This window comes from Mandrillus leucophaeus, unplaced genomic scaffold (genome assembly GCF_000951045.1).
Source record: "Mandrillus leucophaeus isolate KB7577 unplaced genomic scaffold, Mleu.le_1.0 Scaffold7, whole genome shotgun sequence".
Taxonomy (NCBI): domain Eukaryota; kingdom Metazoa; phylum Chordata; class Mammalia; order Primates; family Cercopithecidae; genus Mandrillus; species Mandrillus leucophaeus.
In genome coordinates this window covers 5,821,434-5,834,847 of record NW_012107585.1, presented here as the reverse complement: position 1 = coordinate 5,834,847, position 13,414 = coordinate 5,821,434, and the positions used below count along the sequence as shown (strand labels likewise).

The following is a 13,414-nucleotide window of genomic DNA, read 5'->3' as shown; positions in this document are numbered from 1 at the left end:
AGACTCCATCTCAAAAAAAAAAAAAAAAATTATTTTGGCATAACTAGTACGTTTGCCTTCCTATGTTGCCCAGGCTGGAGTGCATTGGCTACTCACAGGCATGATCGTGGTGTATTACAGCCTCAAACTCCTGGCCTCCAGTGATCTTCGTGTCTCAGCTTCCCAAGTAGCTCCCAAGTGTGCAACTGAGACTACAGGTGCAGAACACAGTGCCGTGGCTTCTGTGTAAATTTTAGAATCAGTTTGTAGACAGTGTCTGGGAGGGAAAACTTTTTATCTACCCTCAAGTTTAGTCTTTGGGGGCCTGTGAATTAAGCAGATGAAAGATATATTACAAGAGAAGGCCAGGCATGGTGGCTTACACCCATAATCCCAACACTTCGGGAGCCTGAGGCAGGAGGATCACTTGAGTCCGGAAGGTCGAGGCCGCAGTGGGCTAGCATCATGCCACTGCACTGCCCCATGGGCAACAGAGCGAGACCCCTGTCTCTAAAACAAACAAAAAGAGGACAAAATTTAATCATTTATTTTATTAACATACATATGAGAGTTCACCAGAAAGACCATCCACATTATTAGAGATGGGAACTTTCAGCTCCATCTGCCAACCTCCAGGGAGGTGAGTGGGGCTAGTGACTGGGCTCCAAACACTCTTGAACAGGAGGTTCCAAGAGTCTGGAATGATGAACACACTGATGTGCTGGGAGGGTGGTGCACCTAGAGAGGACATGGAAGTTCTGTTCCACCTTCTCCCACTGTGCCCCGCCCCATGCCTTGCCCTATGCATCGCTTCCATTTGGCTGATCCTAGTTATATCCTTTATAATAAACTGGAAAATGTAAATAAGGTGCTGTCCTGAGTTCTGTGAGTCACTCTAGTAAATTATTGAACCTGAAGGGGTTGAGTGGGAACCTCTGAATTTGTAGTAGGCCCAACAAAAATGTGGGTAGCTGGGGTACCTCATTTGTGCAGGCATCTGAAGTGGGGGTGGTCTTGCGGGACTCAGCCCTTAACCTTTGTTCAGGGTCTGTGCTAACTCTGGGTAGTTAGTGTCAGAACTGAATGGAATTTTCAGAGGTCCAATTGATCTAGATAATTGAATAAAATTGATGTGGAAAAATGACATGTATCTGGTGCCAGAGATAAAGACCACACCACACATTTGGTGTCATAAATGTGTCAAAGATAAGACATCACAGGAAGTCACTGGTGTTAGCACAGTGTTATACAGACTTCAATAAATATAAGAATCATAAACTACAAATAGGAAAAAATAAATTAAGAAATATGTGAATAGATGGAAACTGATATGCTTCTGGATGGGAAGGCCAAACAGCAAAAAGTTTTAAAAATTCCCACATAGATTTAGAGATGCAACACTATTCCAATTAAAATACCACAGGATGCCATACAGAACTTGATAAAATGATTCTAGAATGTTTCTAGAGAAATACAGAAAGATGCAACCGGGCGCGGTGGCTCACACCTGTAATCCCAGCACTTTGGGGGGCCAAGGCAGGTGGATCATGAAGTCAGGAGATTGAGACCATCCTGGCTAACACAGTGAAACCCCGTCTCTACTAAAAATGCAAAAAAATTAGCCAGGCGTGGTGGCGGGTGTCTGTAGTCCCAGTTACTTGGGAGGCTGAGGCAGGAGAATGGCATGAACCCGGGAGGCAGAGCTTGCAGTGAGCCGAGATGGAGCCACTGGACTCCAGCCTGGGCAACAGAGCGAGACTCCGTCTCAAAAAAGAAAAAGAAAAAATGCTTTGAATGCTTTGAGGCAGAACAAAAGGAGTAATGGGAGACAACAAGGCCTTTCAGAGGTATAAACTCAAAGGAAAGTTCTAGATTGGGTCACACAGGTCTGGGCCCCTTATTAAGTCAAGAACCTGAAGGCTGAGGAGGGCTTGGCCAGGCAAAGACTCGAGAGGCAGAGGTGGAGGGAGCGAAACAGTGTCCAGGGAGAAGAGGCAGCCCATGCAAAGACCTGGAGGAAGGAAAGGGACACAGGCTTCCAGACAGCAGATCCCAGAGAAGCTGCCAGGAGTAGCAGGAGAGGAGAAGAAGCTGCTGCAGGCACATCCTGAAGGCCAAGGTGAGGTTGTGGAGATGGTGTTGTCTCCAGGGGGCAGATACTCTCTCCCATCTGCTGTGTCCCTAGCATCTAGCACAGTACACACTGTAGATGTCAATATCTTGGAGATCTTTTCATATCCACACATATGAATGTGGCATTTTTAATGTCTGCATAGTATTCAGAACTAGAACTGTACATTTCCTGCTTAACCAGCCCCCTCTGGATGCAGAGTGAGGTCCCCTCTAATTTTGGGGGAAATCACAGGTTTTAATAAACATCCTCACATTTTGAATTCTGCTCCCCCTGAGCCCCATCTTCCGCACATGAGGAGGGATGATTGGATTTTTGCTTTGTCCCACTCTGCTGTCCTTCTGCCTTCCAAACAAGCATCCTTTTGCTATTCACAGCTCTCCTTTGGACACTGTGAGACCATACTCCCCTCAGGGCCCCTGCCCCCAGACAGATCATGCCACCCCTTTACAATCATCCTATTCAGGGATATACAATAAACATTTGTATGGTAAAGGCAACTCATACTGATTGCCAGTGAACATCTGAAATACTTAGGACTGGCATGTGTAATCTAACCCAGCCAGGCTCTGATTTACATTAGGGCATCTCACTGTAAGTAGCTTGTGGCTCTAGTGCAAGGAAGAACAGCCCTCACCTCCACCCTATGCTCTAACTGTGCTGAACTATTTAGCTTCCCAAAAGCCCCAAGCTTGCCTCCGTCCTCCTAGCTTTCTTTGCAGTGCTTTCCTTCTGTCTGGAATGCTTTTTTTCTCCTCTCATTTACCTGCCTAGCACCATCTGGTTCTTCAGGTCTCAGTTAAGAAGCCACTCCCTCCAGGAAGTCTTCCCTGAACACTCCCCTCCAGCCTGGGTTAAGAGCTGCAGGAGTGCCCTGAATTTCTTGTAGCACATGTCTCATTTTGTTATAATTGCCTTTTTAAATTTTATTTTATTATTATTATTATTATTTTTGGAGACGGAGTTTCACTCTTGTTGCCCAGGCTGGATGGTGTGATCTCGGCTCACCACAACCTCCGCCTCCCTGGTTCAAGTAATTCTCCTGCCTCAGCCTCCCAAGTAGCTGGGATTATAGGCATGTGCCACCATGCCCGTTTAATTTTTTGTATTTTTAGTAGAGATGGGGTTTCTCCATGTTGGTCTCGAACTCCTGACCTCAGGTGATCCACCTGCCTCAGCCTCCCAAAGTACTGGGATTACAGGCGTGAGCCACTGCACCCGGCCTATTACTATTATTTTTTAGATGGAGTCTTGCTCTGTCACCCAGGCTGCTGTGCAGTGGTGTGATCTTGACTCACTGCAACCTCTGCCTCCCGGGTTCAAGCGATTCTCCTGTCTCAGCCTCCCAAGTAGCTGGGATTACAGGCGCCCGCCACCATGCCCAGCTACTTTTTGTATTTTTAGTAGAGACACCGTTTCAAAGCCTGGCGCAGTGGCTTACACCTGTAATCCCAGCACTTTGGGAGGCCGAGGTGGGTCAGGAGTTCAAGACCAGCCTGGCCAACATGGCAAAACCCTGTCTTTACTAAAAATACAAAAATTAGCTGGGCATGGTGGCGGGCACCTGTAATCCCAGCTACTCGGGAGGCTGGGGCAGGAGAATCGCTTGAACCTGGGAGGTGGAGATTGCTGTGAGCCAAGATCGTGCCATTGCACTCCAGCCTGGGTAACAAGAGCGAAACTCCTTCTCAAAAAAAAAAAAAACTTTTGGCCAGGTGCAGTGGCTCAAGCCTGTAATCCCAGCACTTTGGGAGGCCCACACAGGCGGATCACCTGAGGCTAGGAGTTTGAGACCAGCTTACCCAACATGGCTTAACCTTGTCCCTACTAAAAATACAAAAAAAATTAGCCAGGCATGGTGGCGCATGCCTGTAATCCCAGCTACTGAGGCAGAAGAATCACTTGAACCCAGGAGGCAGAGGCTGCAGTAAGCCGAGATCGAACTATTGCACTCCAGCCTGGGCAAAAGAGCAAAACTCTGTCTCAGAAAAAAAAAATTTTTTTTTTTTACTTTATTTTTCAGAGATGAGGTCTTGCTCTGTCACCCAGGCTGAAGTACAGTGGCGAGATCCTAGCTCAAAGCAGCCTCCAACTCCTGGGCTCAAGTCATCCTCCCACTTCCACCTCTAGAGTAGCTGGGACTACAGGCGCACACGATCACGCCTGGCTATTTTTTTTTTTTTTTTTTTTGGTAGAGATGGGGTCTACTAGGTTTCCTAGGCTGGTTTGGAACTCCTGGGCTCAAGTGAGCCTCCCAAAATGCTGGGATTACAGGCATGAGCCACCACGCCTGGCTGTAATTGCCTTTTTAGTTGTCTGTGAATGGTGTGAGGGCAGGGTCGAGTCTTACTGTTGTATCCTTAGCACCAGTCCCCAGCACAGAGCCAGGCTCAATGTTCTATGGCTCAATAAATGTGGGTTGAATAAATGAACAAATGCTGAGCAGACACGAGTGAAGAAGCCACTAAAGTCCCAGATGCCATGTACATAACCCTGGGCTCTTAAGGCTGGGGTCCAAGCATAGCACCAGATTAAAAAAAAAAAACCTGCTCTTGACCAGGTGTGATAACCCACACCTGTAATCCCAGCACTTTGGGAAGCCAAGACAGGTGGATCTCTTGAGGTCAGGTATTCGAGACCAGCCTGGTGAACATGGTAAAACCCCATCTCTACTAAAAATACAAAATTACCGGAGTGTGGTGGCAGGCGCCTGTAATCCCAGCTACTTGGGAGGTTGAGGCAGGAGAATGGCTTGAACCTGGGAGGCAGAGGTTGCAGTGAGCCAAGATCATGCCACTGCACTCCAGCCTGGGCAACATAGCGAGACTCCATTTCAAAAAAAAACCCAAAGGCTGGGCGCGGTGGCTCACGCCTGTAATCCCAGCACTTTGGGAGGCCAAGGTGGGTGGACCACCTGAGGTTGGGAGTTCGAGACCAGCCTGACCAATATGGAGAAATCCTGTCTCTACTAAAAAACACAGAATTAGCTGGGTGTGGTGGTGCATGCCTGTAGTCCCAGCTACTCAGGAGGTGGAGGCAGGACAATCGCTTGAACCCAGGAGGCGGAGGTTGCAGTGAACTGAGATTGCACCACTGCACTCCAGCCTGGGTGACAAGAGCGAAACTCTGTCTCAAAAACCAACCAAACAAAAAAACCCCCCAAAACCTGCTGTCCTTCTAGCACCTTCAAGGAGTGTGCCACAACAAGACAAACTGGCAGCCCAGGAGAAGGATGGAATTACAAAAGAAACTGGTCCCCAGCTCCCTAGCAAGGAATGTCTGTCAATGTGACATTCACAGAAGCCCTGCACATGTGCTGGCTGAGGGGGAGAGGCAGCCTCAGGCAGACAGAAGGAAGTTTAGCCGCTGCACGTGTGTTAGCATGGGGGGATGTGTAGCCTAGAAGCTTCCTGGCTTTCAGTTAATTTTTTTTTTAACTTAAAAAAGAAAAAAAAACTCCAGATAATTCCCATACTTGTTTTCTACCTTTAAGGAATGTATTTGCCTTGGAGATGTCATTCCTGAATTATATTGGCACAGTTCATTAAAAATCTGCTTAATATAAAACTGACTTGGGTCTAAAAATTTAGGATTCTACTTAATGTATCCTTTTTTGTTGCATTGAAAAACATTCTTAGCACTGTTATTAATCTTTTCACACACCCCTACCCTTTGCTTGTGTTTCTGATTTACTCTGCTGTAAAGAAAGTTTTCAAGATTTGTTACAGTGGAAAATGTTTGGAAAAAGTTCTGGGTTGAGGGTAAGGAATTTAGGGCCTAGGAAATGAAATTTGGTGAACCTGATGAGCTCCTTTGCCATTTTGTACCTCAGTTCCACTTTTCTGGAGCTAGAGTAACTCTTCTTTATATACTAGTTAATAAAATCAACAGGTGTTTACTAAGCACTATGTGCCAGTACCGTAGGGCTGTAAAGGAAAGTGATTGGTCTTAGTGATTCTTGGCCTTTTTCGGGGGAAGGTGGGGGTACAGCTTACAGACCTTTGAGAATGATAGACTCCTACACTGTCCTGTATGGTAGCCACTAGCCACATTTGGCTATTACAATTAAAATTAATTATTATTAAATATAATTTTAAAAGTTGGTTTCTCAGTTGCAGTAACCACATTTTAAGTGCTCAATAGCTACATGTAACCAATGGCTACCATATATAACTCAAATATAGAATGTTTTCATCATCCTAGAAAGTTCTGTGGGACAGTGTTGCATGGAGAGTCTCCCCAGAATAAAAACACTTTTCTGCCCATATACAATATTTTGCATACAACTCTTACGACTGCAGGATCAGGGTCAGGAGGTGGAAGTTGAGGGTGCAGGGAGGCAGGAGTTCACTGATCCCAGAAGCCCATTAATCCAAGAAAAGGAAGCCCTGATATGAAAAGCTGTTTGAGGACTCCATCTCAGAATTGAACAAGTTAGTAAAAATAAAGCAACCGAGCTGCTACAAATACAGTATGTTCACTCTAAGAGACTTCATATAAAAGCAGGCCCTTGTGTTCCCACCTGTTTGGCCATATTCAAAGAAAACACCAGTTCATTATCTAAAAATAATTGAAAAATAATGTTAAAGATTTTTTGCAATCTCTGAAAAAAACACCAGAGGGGAATTATATTCACAATATACTGCAAATCTTGAATTATCTTTCCCATTTTTCTCTTCCAATCCTCCCACACTTGACACTTGCTTTCCTAAAGCTCACCCCCATTCCAAACTCTCTTCCAAACATCCTAGTTCTGCTGCTGTTTCTCTCCTTCCTCCCCTGCATGGCTCAATTCTTTATTATGTAGCTTTCCAGAATATGTTTTATTTTACTCCATCACACAAGTACAGTGGTAGAGAATGACAGAGAAAGCTCCCAGGGTGCTGTGACCAGGAACACGTTTCCCAGTGACTCATTCCATAGCTCTCCTGCCAGGCGGGACCAGTTCCTCATTTTCTCACGGATGGTCTACTCCCCCATCACTTCCTCTCTGCCCACTGATACCTAGGGCCAAGGTCTGGGAGGGGCTCATGACTGAACCTGACAGAGAGGAAAATATTTTGCTGGGATGCCAGAGGGTGCTGATGTCACAGAGAAGAGGAGAAAACCAGATGGGCAGGTTTGCAGCATGTTTTATGCCTGGCGTTGTTGGTTTTTTGTTTGTTTTAAATTTTATTTCAATAGGTTTTAAATTTTAAATTTTATTTCAATAGGAACAGGTGGTGTTTGGTTATATGGATAAGTTCTTTAAGTTCTTTAGTGGTGATTTCTGAGATTTTCGTGCACTCATCACCCGAGCTGTTGGTTTTGGGATTTTTTTTGGTATTGTTTTTTCAGTTGGGCACTGCCCTACACTCTGGTGGAGAATAAATGGCTTGCTGTGGGAACTGCATTAATTCTTAATAGTCTGCCAACATCAAAGGCTTTTCAGTTTGGTGAAAAGAAGGACAAGTCCATTTCTGTGACAGGATCTCACTCTGTAGCCCAGGCTGGAGTTCAGTGGTGCAATTATCAGTGGTGCTCACTGCAATCTGTGCCTCCCGGGCTTAAGTGATTCTCCCACCTCAGCCTCCCGAGTAGCTGGGACTACGGGTGTGTGCCACCACACCCAGCTAATTTTTGTATTTTTTGTAGAGACGGGGTTTTGACATGTTGCCCAGGCTGGTGGTGCCTTTCTTATAATCATATAAGGAATTATGAATATTATTGAGCTTCTATATATTTTAAGTGAAAGCTTCCCCTTGTAGCCAAGGCAGGCCTGTCCTAAGGAGCTGAGGACTCCAATGCCCATCTGTCTCATCAGGTCATGCACCTGGAGTTCTGTTTTCAATGAAGAGGGCACATAGAGCTAGGGTCATCATACATCTTATCCTTCCTTCTTATGTCCACAGGCATCTGAACTCATCATCGTCCATCCCCCTGCAGGTCCATTCTTCTGCTTTATTTCTCAGACTGATACTACTCCCAATCAGTTCCTCAGGCCAGGAACCTGGGATCAACGTGGACTCTTCCTCCTTCCTCAGCTCCCACATCCAATCCACCTCCAAGTCCTGTGACTTCATCTCCTTGGGATCTCTTATTTCCTCAGTATCCCTGCATCTCCATCACCTTAACTCAGGCAGCAGGCATCTCTTGCTTGGAGGATTGCAGTGGTCTCTCAGCTGTCTCCCTGTACTTGCTCCTGTGCCTTCCACTCCCCCATTCCTTTCCCCTGTAGCCTGCTAGTCAATGGGCCATGTGAGGCTAGCCCTCTCTTATCCTATACTCATTTTTATTTATTTTTTATTTTTTTTTGAGACGGAGTCTCGCTCTGTCACCCAGGCTGGAGTGCAGTGGCTGGATCTCAGCTCACTGCAAGCTCCGCCTCCCAGGTTTACGCCATTCTCCTGCCTCAGCCTCCCGAGTAGCTGGGACTACAGGTGCCCGCCACCTCGCCTGGCTAGTTTTTTTTTATTTATTATTATTTATTATTTTTTATTTTTTAGTAGAGACGAGGTTTCACTGTGTTAGCCAGGTTGGTCTCGATCTCCTAACCTCGTGATCCGCCAGTCTCGGCCTCCCAAAGTGCTGGGATTATAGGCTTGAGCCACCGCACCCGGCCAATACTCATTTTTAGACTAATCTGAGCACACAGGCACATTCCCTCGAAACAGTAAGAATCCAACTCCAAAATCATTCATGGATAATGTAAAATTTTAATACAAGGATCTGTGAAGTCACAGAAGGACACTTATACGGCAATTACACAGTGATATTTCTTACACTGTCCCTTTAGTTAAGGCTCCCCTTTCCCCAAGTTCCCCCAATAATAGCAACTGTTGCCACATCTCTCCCTTACTCCAGTTCCTTCCCTTATCCTGCAGCTGCCATCTAGTCAAATTAGCTCTGTCTCCTCTCCTACTCCATTTCTCCAACCTCCTCTGCTATTTCCAGCTGAGAGGGTCTTCTCGAATCATAACTCCTAAAACCCTTCAACAGCTGCTCACTACCCTCGGTAGTGTCCAAATTCTATAATATGGTCCACTATGCCTTACTCGCCCAAGCCTCAGCTCCTCTCTTCTTCCCTACTTGAACTCCTTGCCCTAGTCACACTGGTAGGGATTTTCCCTGGTGTCCACATTCTCTCCTATTTGGATGATTTCTCATGGTGTCCTTTTTTTATGTTTTGAGACAGTCTCACTCTGTTGCCCAGGCTGGAGTGCAGTGGTGCAATCATGGCTAACTACAGCTTCAACCTCCCAAGCTCAAGCAATCCTCCCACCTCAGCCTCTTAAGTAGCTGGGACTGTCGGGTGCAGTGGCTTATGCCTATAATCCCAGCACTTTGGGAGGCCGAGATGGGCAGATCACTTGAGCTCAAGAGTTCGAGATCAAGTAGCTGGGACCACAGGTGCACGTTACCATGCCTAGATAAATTTTAATTTTTTTTTTTTTTTGAGACAGAGTCTCAGTGTTGACCAGGCTGGAGTTCAGTGGCGCAATCTCGGCTCACTGCAACCGCTGCCCCTCAGGTTCAAGCAATTCTCCTGCCTCAGCTTCCCAAGTATCTGGGATTACAGGCGTGCGCCGCCACCCCTGACTAATTTTTGTTTTTTTAGTAGAGACAAGGTTTTGCCATGTTGACCAGGCTGGTCTTAAACTCTTGACCTCAAGTGATCCACCCACCTTGGCCTCCCCAAAGTGCTGGGATTACAGGCATGAGCCACCAGGTCTAGCAGTTTTTAAATTTTTTGTAGAGATAAGGGTCTCACTACATTGCCCAGGCTGGTTTCAAACTCCTGGACTCAAGCCATCCTCCTGCCTCAGCCTCCCAAAGTGCTGGGATTACTGCCACTGCACCCAGTAGTCATGCCTTCCTTTTTGTCTGAAATGCCCTTCCCTCTTCCCCCTGGTTAACTCCTACTGGTTCTTCAAGACTCTTATCTAAACATCTCCCAGAAGCCTTAGAATCTCTAAGACTGTGGTGGATGGCCCTCCAATGTAGTTTCAAGCAGCTTATCCTTATTACAACTGTACTCTACATGACCAACTTATCTACATGAGCAACTTATATACACAACTCAAGGACAGAGCTGTATTATTGCATGCCCTGGGCCTCATACAGGACCTAAATCATAAATAATGTTGAATATCTAGATGAACAAAAAGTTTAAAAGGTGTCCCTGCCTAGAGTCACTGGCCTCAGCGGAGAATGGAACCTATGAACCCTTTGAGCATGAAGTCATAATTGTGACCTCATTTGTGTTCTAACCTGCAAAGGTCAGTACAGGAATAAAGGCAGTTTCATGGATGATCATAAAGACCTCTTAATGATTTAGCTGTGCTCTGTCTAATCCAAGAAGCCTGTACTAACCACATCCCTATATTTTATGCTGGGTAACTGAACTCCTTTGGAGATTGCATGCTGCAGGACTTTGCACAATTAAAGCTGAATTACTATTATTTGCAAGCAGTTTTCCACCTACAGTCCTATTGAGTCACTTACCTGACTCTTTCTTTCTCCCTAGGAGACTGCCCAGTTGTCTGCAACAGCCCTTTTTTTTTTTTTTTTTTTGTCTTTCCAGGCAACAATCACATAGGAGTGGTAGGACTCAGAGAATGGTATTAATACACCTAAGCACACCACCCAAAATGAGGAGGCATCTGGACTTTTGGATGCCTTTAGGATATGTAAGCTCCTATAAGGCTGTATACTTAGACTCGAGATCGTATTTGGCTAGGGCTCTTCCCTGCTTGCCTAGAGAACAGCTAGACGCTTTACAAAATCCAGGATACAACAGACAGTTATAATGGTTTTATTTTAGGAATCATTTATTGTGTTTTATTCCAGTTATAAAAGTAGTGCATGCTAATTACAATTTGAGAAATACAGAAAAGCATAAATAAAAACAGAAATCACTGCCATCAAGAGATATCTCCACAACATTTGGAAAGTCTTTTCTTTTTGTTACAAGTAGCAAATATACTATCTATGTATATATATTAAACACCACTTTCAAGTCACTTTAACTGTAAATTAGTGTGACTTTAATATCCCTGTCATATTAAAAACATGACTTAATAATTGTGTAACATTCAAAGTTGTTAATGTGTTGATCCACTCCCTTATTATCAAGTTTAATTTTTTAATTGCACAGAATGCAATGATAAATATACACATGTAATTTATTATGAGAATCTCTTGCTTATTTCCGTCTGATAAAAATCCTACAAGCAGCCGGGCGCGGTGGATCATGCCTGTAATCCCAGCAGTTTGGGAGGCTGAGGTGGGCAGATCACGAGGTCAGGAGATCGAGATCATCCTGGCTAACACGGTGAAACCCTGTCTCTATTAAAAATATAAAAAAATTAACCAGGCGTGGTGGCGGGCACCTGTAGTCCCAGCTACTTGGGAAGCTGAGGCAGGAGAATGGCATGAACCCGGGAGGCGGAGCTTACAGTGAGCCGAGATCACGCCACTGCACTCTAGCCTGGGTGACAGAGCAAGACTCTGTCTCAAAACAAACAAACAAAAAATCCTACAAGCAGAATTACAAGATCAAAGGGTATATGTATATTATGAAAGCCTGATGTATACTATCAACTTGTATTCCAAAAACTATATACACTCCATAGTATATGTGGGTGTCTAATTTTTGGTTTGTTTTGATTTTAAAACGCTCAGATGATATAACGAGAAATCAACTACCTTCTAATTAAATGTTTGGTTTTAGTCCCTTTGTTTGTTTGTTTTGTCTTGTTTTTGAGTCTCCTTCTGTCACCCAGGCTGGAGTGCAGTGGCACAATCTCGGCTCACTGCAACCTCTGCCTCCTAGATTCAAGCAATTCTCATGCCTCATCCTCCCAAGCAGCTGGGACTACAGGTGTGCCACCAAGCCTGGCTAATTTTTTTTTTTTTTTTTGTATTTTTAGTAGAGAGAGGAGGGTCTTGCCATGTTGGCCAGGCTGGTCTCGAACTCCTGGTCTCAAGTGATCCACCCACCTCAGCCTCCTAAAGTGCTGGGATTACAGGCATGAGCCACCACGCCTGGCCAGGTTTTATTTTTAATAGGAAAAATCTTTATTTTTGAGACAGTATCACTCTGTCGCCCAGGCTGCAGTGCAGTGGTGTGATCTCGGCTCACTGCAACCTCCGCCTCCCGGATTCAAGCAATTCTCCTGCCTCAGCCTCCGCCATAACTGGGGATTATAGGAACACGCTACCACGCCAGCTAATTTTTGGATTTTTAGTAGAGATGGGGTTTCCCCATGTTGCTCAGGCTAGTCTCGAACTCCTGACCTCAAGTGATCCGCCCACCTTGGCCTCTCAAAGTGTTGGGATTACAGGCGTGAGCCATCGCACCCAGTCTGAAAAGTCTTTAGATTAGGAGTATTCCAGCTGGCCACGCTGCTCAAGCCGGTAATCCAACACTTTGGGAGGCCAAGGCTGGAGGATCGCTTGAGCCCAGGAGTTCCAGACCAGCCTCTCTACAAAAAATAGGAAATAAACTAGCCTGAGGCAGCGCAGACCTCTCAGGGTGTCCCGAAATGGGAGGATCACCTGAGTCCAGCGAGATCGAGACTGCAGTGTTCGCGCCACTGCACTCCAGCCTGAGCAACAGAGTAAGACCCTGTATCAAAAACAAACAAAAAGTCTTCTGGTGCAAGGCCTCACTGTAAGGTCCCTGGGTTCAATGCTCCGCGTTCTGGGATGTGAATGTGGAAAAGTAAGTGCCAAGGTGGGTGTCTACCTGAGCTCCGTAAGGACTCGGTACTTAGGATGCGAGCATGCCTTTGGGTTCCATTCCTGACCCTCTGTGGCCTCAGCCTCCTCCCGGGAGAGGATGAAAAGCACAAGTCGGATGCACTCTATAGTGATCGCTGTGAGAGTCATTATGAGTCTTACTCGCTCGACTCCGACAAACTCAAGGCCAAGCTATGGAGTTCATCTCATGCTGACACCGTCAGTTCTGAGCGACTGTAAAATGGGGACAGGGTGGCCCAGGGGCCTACTGACCTGAGGCTGGGGTCCGCGACAGCCCAGCCGCTGGGGGCTCCTTGTGGCCGCTGCGGGGTCAGCCTGCGGTCTCCGCCTGACTTTAGCTCTCCTGCGCCCCGCAGGTCCTGGGCGCTACCCACGTCAGTGAGTGCTCACAAGTCTGTGAGGTAGGCGGCGCCACAGAGAGAAACTGAGGTGCGGGAGCCCAAGTCACCTGTCCAGCTCCTCAGCCGAGCGTGAACTGCGCTCGGGGATGGCATCCACACGGCCCGGCCCCACGCTCTCCCAGTCAGCGCCCGAGGGCCCTTCGCACCGGGGTTGGGGGGG

General features: G+C 46.2%; 1 protein-coding gene across 1 annotated transcript in view; it reads right to left on the bottom strand.

The window, feature by feature from the left end:
* DYNLL1 (dynein, light chain, LC8-type 1) overlaps positions 1-13,380 on the bottom strand; it is a 30,602-nt gene extending 17,222 nt beyond the window's left edge. Inside the window, exon 1 of the mRNA XM_011964430.1 lies at positions 13,106-13,380. The gene's annotated coding sequence lies outside the window, so the exon portion shown is untranslated. The remainder of the gene's footprint in view (positions 1-13,105) is intronic.
* Between the last annotated feature and the right edge of the window lie 34 nt (positions 13,381-13,414).